The sequence below is a fragment of the Emys orbicularis genome, chromosome 12 (assembly GCF_028017835.1).
Source record: "Emys orbicularis isolate rEmyOrb1 chromosome 12, rEmyOrb1.hap1, whole genome shotgun sequence".
NCBI lineage: Eukaryota > Metazoa > Chordata > Testudines > Emydidae > Emys > Emys orbicularis.
Genome location: NC_088694.1, coordinates 35,487,395 through 35,494,494, shown reverse-complemented (window position 1 = coordinate 35,494,494; position 7,100 = coordinate 35,487,395).

The following is a 7,100-nucleotide window of genomic DNA, read 5'->3' as shown; positions in this document are numbered from 1 at the left end:
CTAAGCCCCAGAAGGCCAGGCCTGACTACCTTCATTCTGGGTGTGTTCAGGCATGCTCGGATCCTGCAGGTGAGATAGGCAGGGGAACACCTAATTTGAGGATCCCGCTGGTGTTAGGTGTGAGCCTGGGTGCATAGACTGTTGGCCTTGCAGGTTTTTAGGTGCTCAGAGACTTTACCAGTGGAAAGTTAGGCACCTACGCCCATGTGATTAAAGGTATCTGGGTGACTAGTGGGATTTTGAAATACACCCATGTGCCTAACTCCCATTGGAATCAATGAATTTTAAGCACCCAGATAATTTTGAGAATCCCACCAGATGCCTAAGTACCTTTAACCATCTGGCTCTTATGGACTGTAGCCATCTACGGGGTAAGGCAGTAACTGAGCGGGGGGGTTGGGATTGTCCGTGGGGCATAAATGTTGGACTGAGGTGCCTAAAATGGCATTTGGGGGCCTAAACCCCTTTGTGAGTCAAGCCCTTATTCAGTAAAATGACCAGATAGGGCTTAAAATAAACACAAGCGGCAGGTCTGTTGAATAAGAAGATGCCAATAAAGTAGAGCCCCATGTACCTGTATTGTATACCCTGTAATTACGTGGTGATGGAGAAGAAAGGGAAGGGTCTTGTTATTTTCCTGAGCTACAATATGTGTCCTGCAGAGTATTAAATAAAAACAACCTCACCTATCTTATGTTTCTCCTTCCATGACCATTGTCCATGGGCCTTCCCTCTGCAGTGTACATCTACAGAAGAAATGTCCAACTGAACCGCCGTGACCAAATCTCTTCTCCTAGGATTCTCTGACATGCGGGAAAAGCAGATTTTACACTTCTTGGTGTTTCTAATACTTTATCTGGCAGCTGTGGTGGGGAATTTTCTCATCATCACAGTGGTAGCACTCGACCATCATCTTCACACCCCCATGTACTTTTTCCTGGGCAACTTGTCCTTCCTCGACCTCTGCTACATCTCTGTCACCGTCCCGAAGTCCATGGCTGACTCCCTAACCAACAACAGACACATCTCTTTCTCTGCATGTGTCACCCAAGTCTTTCTGGTTGTAACTTTTGCAGTAGCAGAGCTGTCCTTTCTCACAGTGATGGCATACGACCGCTACATTGCAGTCTGCAACCCTCTGCATTACAAGGTGACCAGGAGCAGAGATGCATGCACACAGATGGCAGCGGGTTCACGGATCAGCAGCATGATGTGCTCTGTATTACACACTGCAAATACCTTTAGGTTACATTTCTGCAGGTCCAATGTTATCGCTCAGTTTTTCTGTGATATCCCACAGTTGCTTAAGATCTCTTGCTCTGATACACACGCTAATGTAATTGTCATGATTGTCCTTGGGTCACTTCTAGATGTGGTCTGCTTTGCATTGATAATTGTATCCTACATTCACATCTTCTCCACGGTGATGAAAATCCCCTCTGACCATGGCAGGTACAAAGCCTTCACCACCTGCATCCCACACCTGGGTTGTTTTTTGTTTATTTATTGGTACAGCATCATTTATGTACATGAGGCCCAGGTCCATGTCTTCAACATCTCTGGACCTGCTGGCTGCTGTGTTGTATTGTGTGGTGCCACCACTAATGAATCCAATCATTTACAGTCTAAGAAACAAAGAGATAAAAGGTTCTCTGTGGAAAATGCTAGGCAGGCTTTTTTCTCAAGAAAAATTAATTCCTTACACTGAACTCGAATAAAGTATTCCCCTGTGGCACCTTATGTAATCGGTCAGGTTTGTTTGAGGACCAGCAAATGTTCATGTTAGGATCACAACCTGATGTTTTGCATATTCTGATTTTGGCTGAGAGTTTTTAAAATCTAAAGGAAATATGGTAAAAAAATTTAAGCATCTAAGTGCCTCAGGAGTCAAAGTCAAATTTTCAAGCAAGACTTAGGCATGTTAGAAAATGTTACTTTTAGGTGCTCAAATCCCAGTGAGTTTTTGATAGAATGTGGGAGTCTAATCATCTTTGGTCCCTTTGAAAATCCCAGGAAGAGCTCACCAAAATATTTCCATTTTCTGTTTCAAAATATCTGCTTAAAATAAACTTCAAAATATCATTTACAAATATGTTTCCCATTTCAAAATGCTAATTCCAAATGTTAAAAAAAGAAATGGCATTTTGATGTAAAATATCATTTCAATGTCATTTTAAGGTCAGACTGACACTTCCTCGGGACATTTTTCATTTTGATCTGATATTTCTACATGATAGAATTTTCATCAAAACGTCAAAGCATTTAGTTTAAAAAAAATCATTTTTTTTATTTTGATATTTTCTAATTACATTCTTGAGAACTTTTCATTCTGCAAAAAATTTTGATATTGCTACTCTTCACTCCTATTTAAGATGAAAATAAATATCAAGATATTGGAATTTATATCAAGACAGAAATTCTATTTTCCAACCAGCTCCAAACCCAGTCTTTTGCATTAACACATCTTCACACCTCAGGGGAAAGGAGTGAGAAAGGAAAAGGGGCTGGGGGGAGAAGCTGACCCCACCTCCATCTCCTCCACTGCAGGGGAGATAGGAGCTCGTCCACCAAACTCCACAATCTGTCCATTAAGCAATGAGCCCCTTTGGACTAGGGCTGGGAAGAAAACGTGGTTTTTCTTAAGAAAATTTTGACTTTATGACAAAAGAACAACCCTACATTCTTCTCTTTGGGAGAGGTTTCCTCGCCGGACAACATCTACACCATGGGATTCCTTCTTCCTGAGCTACTGTGGTGCATCATGGGAATTCCATGGCTGCAGTGCATCATGGGGGATGTAGTCTGGCTAGGGAGTCCAGTCCATAAAGGAGAATATGATCATGATCCAACTGAAGTACAGCTCCCATGAGATGCTGAGGCTTCATTTCAGAGTGGAGACCTGAAAGTTTTCAGTTTTCAGACAAAAAATGTTGGAGTGTTTGTTTTCCCCAGATAGCAGGCATTTTTTGCAAAATGATTCCTTTGGTTGAAAACCAAATTTTCCATGGAAAAACAGATTGGACAGGAATTTTTCAATCAGTTTTACTTGTGATTGCGGCACAGAAAGAAATTGACCAGAAGGTTTAGTGCTCCATTATCTGCCCTCAGCAAGAATAACCATGGGATGTCATTGGTCCCCTCCCTCATTCATGCAGATAGAAGAGACTGGGGATTGTGCAAACAAAACTCACTAGTTTCTTCTCTTGCTGATAATGAGAGAGGAGCCATGGACCTCGGAGAATGGATTCTCCTGTCGCCCACAAAAGGGGTTCCTGCAGAGGAGGTTGGCCAGGAGCAGGGAGTGGAGGAAATGTATCTGGCCACAGCCTCTGCTTCTACGTGTTCTTTTGAAAAACAGATGACTTAAGGTGGGGTTTTCAAATGAGCTAAAGGACTCCCACTATGTTTCAATTCCTGGTGTAACTCCCTGGAATCCAGTGGACTCACACCAGATGAATTTGGCCCAGTCTCAAGTGGTTTTCTACTGAATTCCTGCAATGCCAACTGGGGATAATCACAGCTCTGCACTCCCAGTGGACGGTGTGCTCAGGGAATTCTCTACGTGGCCTGGGTGCTCCACTTCCTATTGACAACTGAATCCCTGGGTTGACGTTACAGCCTTGCCACATGCTGCAGGATTTAAACATGGGCACACGGAATGCTTGACAAGGTGTCCTGGGGAACAATGACACGTCCTGACATAAACCTCTGCTGGGCAACGGAGGAGATGAGGAGTGAAATGTTGAAAAGTGCGTAACAGTCAAGTGTTAAAGGCATTTAGACACCTAAATATTCAGATAGGTGCCTAGCAGGGTCCTCAAATGTGTCTAATTGATTTCATGATTTCCACCCATTATCACTAATGATCTCCAACCGGCCGATTGGTCCTTCTGAAGGACCAATAAGCCAGTTCTATTCTGCGAAGCCCATCTGGATGGTGCAAAGGGCAGTCCAGTCTCCAGGTCCCATTCCTGACCTGCACCTCCACAAAGATTGTACCAACCATAACTTGTTAGGTAGCATAGCCAATCATAAAGTACAAACCAATTTTAAACAGCTGCACCAATGGCTCATGAGCTTTAGATATATTTTCTTCTTGGTAGGCCATGTAAAATCTGCTGGCTAACTATTCTATATTGTCTTTCTTAGACTAACATTGCAAAGCTTCAACTAACAACTAATTATGGTAACACCTTATCTGATTAACCTTCCATTAGAAACACTCACATATGTAGCTACAGAGAGTGCTTCAAGATGAGATTTAAAGTTGGGAATTAAAAACTGTAAATGACAAACAGAATTAATACAACTAATGACATTAGTACAAGAAAAACCTAAATCCTACCTCTAATCACATGAGTCATTGATACTTCAGGGCTGCTATTATGAACTATATCATCCAGTTAGTTGTTCCTTGGACTGGGCCATACTGTTACTGATTTGGATGATGTGAATGTCCTTTCTATTTAGTAACTTCTTAAGGTTTGGAGTTAAAGGATTTATGTGGACCCTGAACTTGGGTGATTCTTATTTATAGGACATCAGAGTGTATGTCGATGATTGTTTCCAGCACTTTCTAAAACTTTTTGGAACCCGGTCTACACTGCAGAGTTAGGTTGAGACAAGGCAGCTCACGTCGACCTATCTACTTCGCTCCCGCTGATGTAAAACTTCGCTCCCGCTGATGTAAGTTGCCCGTTATGCCAACTTAATAACTTCACCTCTGCTGGAGGCGTAGAGTCAAGGTTGATGTAGTTAGGTTGATGCAGTGTCAGTGTAGAGCCAGAACATCCTACCTGAGCTGCCCAGAAAACGGCGGTGGGGAGAGAAACAGATTTTCATTGAAAAACTAAGCCCCCCAAACTAGTATGTATGTATATGAACATATATTCAGTTTTGGCAAATGAAAACCAAAATGTTCCACTTAAACCCAGAAAACAATTCCATTTACAGTTGCCAGTTTTATGCGTCAATAAAAAAGAATATCTCTGTTTTGGACAAAAACAGTTTCCTCTTAGTTAAAAAAGCCAATTTGTGTCCAATAAAAATATTGGCAGCATTTTCTTATCCGCTTCAACCTCAGCACAATCCAAGACTCAGGTGGTGTAATTAAAACCAAGAATTACTAAGGCCAGAGAGACCATTATATTTAAACACAATATATAGTATGTTAAAGCCAATTTGCAATGAAAGAATAACCTCATATTTCTAGAGAGGGCTTTTTTTTTTCCATTCCTGCTTTGATTCCTTAGGATACTTGGCACATCAGAGAAGAAGCTTCTCTTGTTTGCTCTCTATCTTCACACTGACAGCCCCTGGTTCATGTGAAGTGCCCGGGCATTTATTGTATGAAATACTTCTGGCCCCATATTGATGTTCACTCAGGTTTGTTCCTAAACTGATTCAGGGCTATATTTAATGCTGTAGCTAAAGAAATTTGATTCCTATTTTCTGGTCCACAATTGCAATTAATCGTCTCCAATAAGCAAGTATGAGCATGTGAATGCACACACACACACACACGCAATCTCATCCACACACAAACTGCTACTGAAATAATAAATCAGTTGGAATTCACATCTATAGTTATTTTTAGAGCTAGTTGAAACTTTTTTTTAACAAAACCGTCTTCTGTCAGGGTTTCCTGACAGCTGCTTTGAGAAAATGAAATGTTTTATGGGAATGGGGCAATTTTTACAAAATGTTAGATGAGAAATTTGGAAGCAATTTGTTTCAGCTTTCTTGTTTTGTTTTAATAGCAAAACTTTTCTTTTCAACTTTCCTTTCCTTTTGTAATTATCTAATAAGATAACTTTGGGTTAAATTGATATTTCAGTAATAAAATAATTTCTGTGTTTAGAATTTCATTTGGTTGAATAGTTGCTGATGGTCTTGAAATTTTGACTGGTATCCAGTTTAACTGGCAAGTGGATAAGGACTAACACCAAGTATCCATATTTCCATACTGGTACCCAAATCTCTTCCCCCCCCCCCCGCCCCCCGCCCCAAAAAAGAGCAGAAAGTTGGAATCAATTTAACATTTTGCAATAAGACTTGCATCTATAGTACTGTGATTCCAAAGTTCTGGGTATGTTTTAGCATCATACCATATTTTAAATGAGTCAATTTTAACTTTGATAGCACTGTGTAAAGACCTGAGGACTAGAATATGGGTCTGCAGAGCCTGAGGCGGCCATATTCTCCCAGTGCCACGTGAAGGTCATGCAGAGGCACTGCCAGGAAGCGCTGTGCAGAGTAGGCATCACAGGAATTACTGCCCACGAGACCCAGAGTGACAGTACCCTGCGGCCCTCTGATTGGCCAAGTGTCCCTACTTAACCCCCGGGGTTGCCTCAATGAAGTCATCTGGGCAACCATACAGGCCTTGGCCTGCTTCAATATCCAACTTTGCCTTGTCTCCTCATCTCCAGTCTCTGACTCTGGCTTGACTTTGGCTCTGATTCCTGCCTCACGATCCTAACCTGATTCTGCTTCTGATCTCGGGTGTCCGACCCCAGCCTGACTCTGATCCTCACTCTTGGTTACGGGGCCTTGTGGTTCCTCCAACTCCGGCCCGGATACTCCCGTCCCTGCTGAGCAGACCTCAACCCAGCTGTGACCCCTAGGCAAGACCACCTATCCCCAGTCCCTTACACACCGCTGTATATTTATTTTATCTTTTGTAATTTCTTATTGATCTTGAAGTTCTATTTTGATTAATAAAAGTTAAACGCTGTAAAGAAATTTGGACTCTGTCCTTTAGGCCCCCCTTTGAAGGAAATCAGTTAAACCTGTGCTTAACTTTAAGCTCATTTTTTAAGTACCATTAAAGTTCCTATAAGTACTCTAGTGCCTGAAGCAGGGTCCAGCAAAGGAACACCAACATTCAAAATTATGTGAATAGTATAGTGTCTCTCATAATGCTCTTATGAGCTATCTATTCTATCTACTTTACGTACAGTGTCTGACCCCGTAAGCTCTTCTGAGTGCTTAGTGTAGTATTGGGAAGTACTCAAATACTACTGTGATGAGTATGGTTTAAGAATATACATAGACTAGACCTGACTAGCGAATGAAGTTAGCTTTTTTTGCAACAGTGT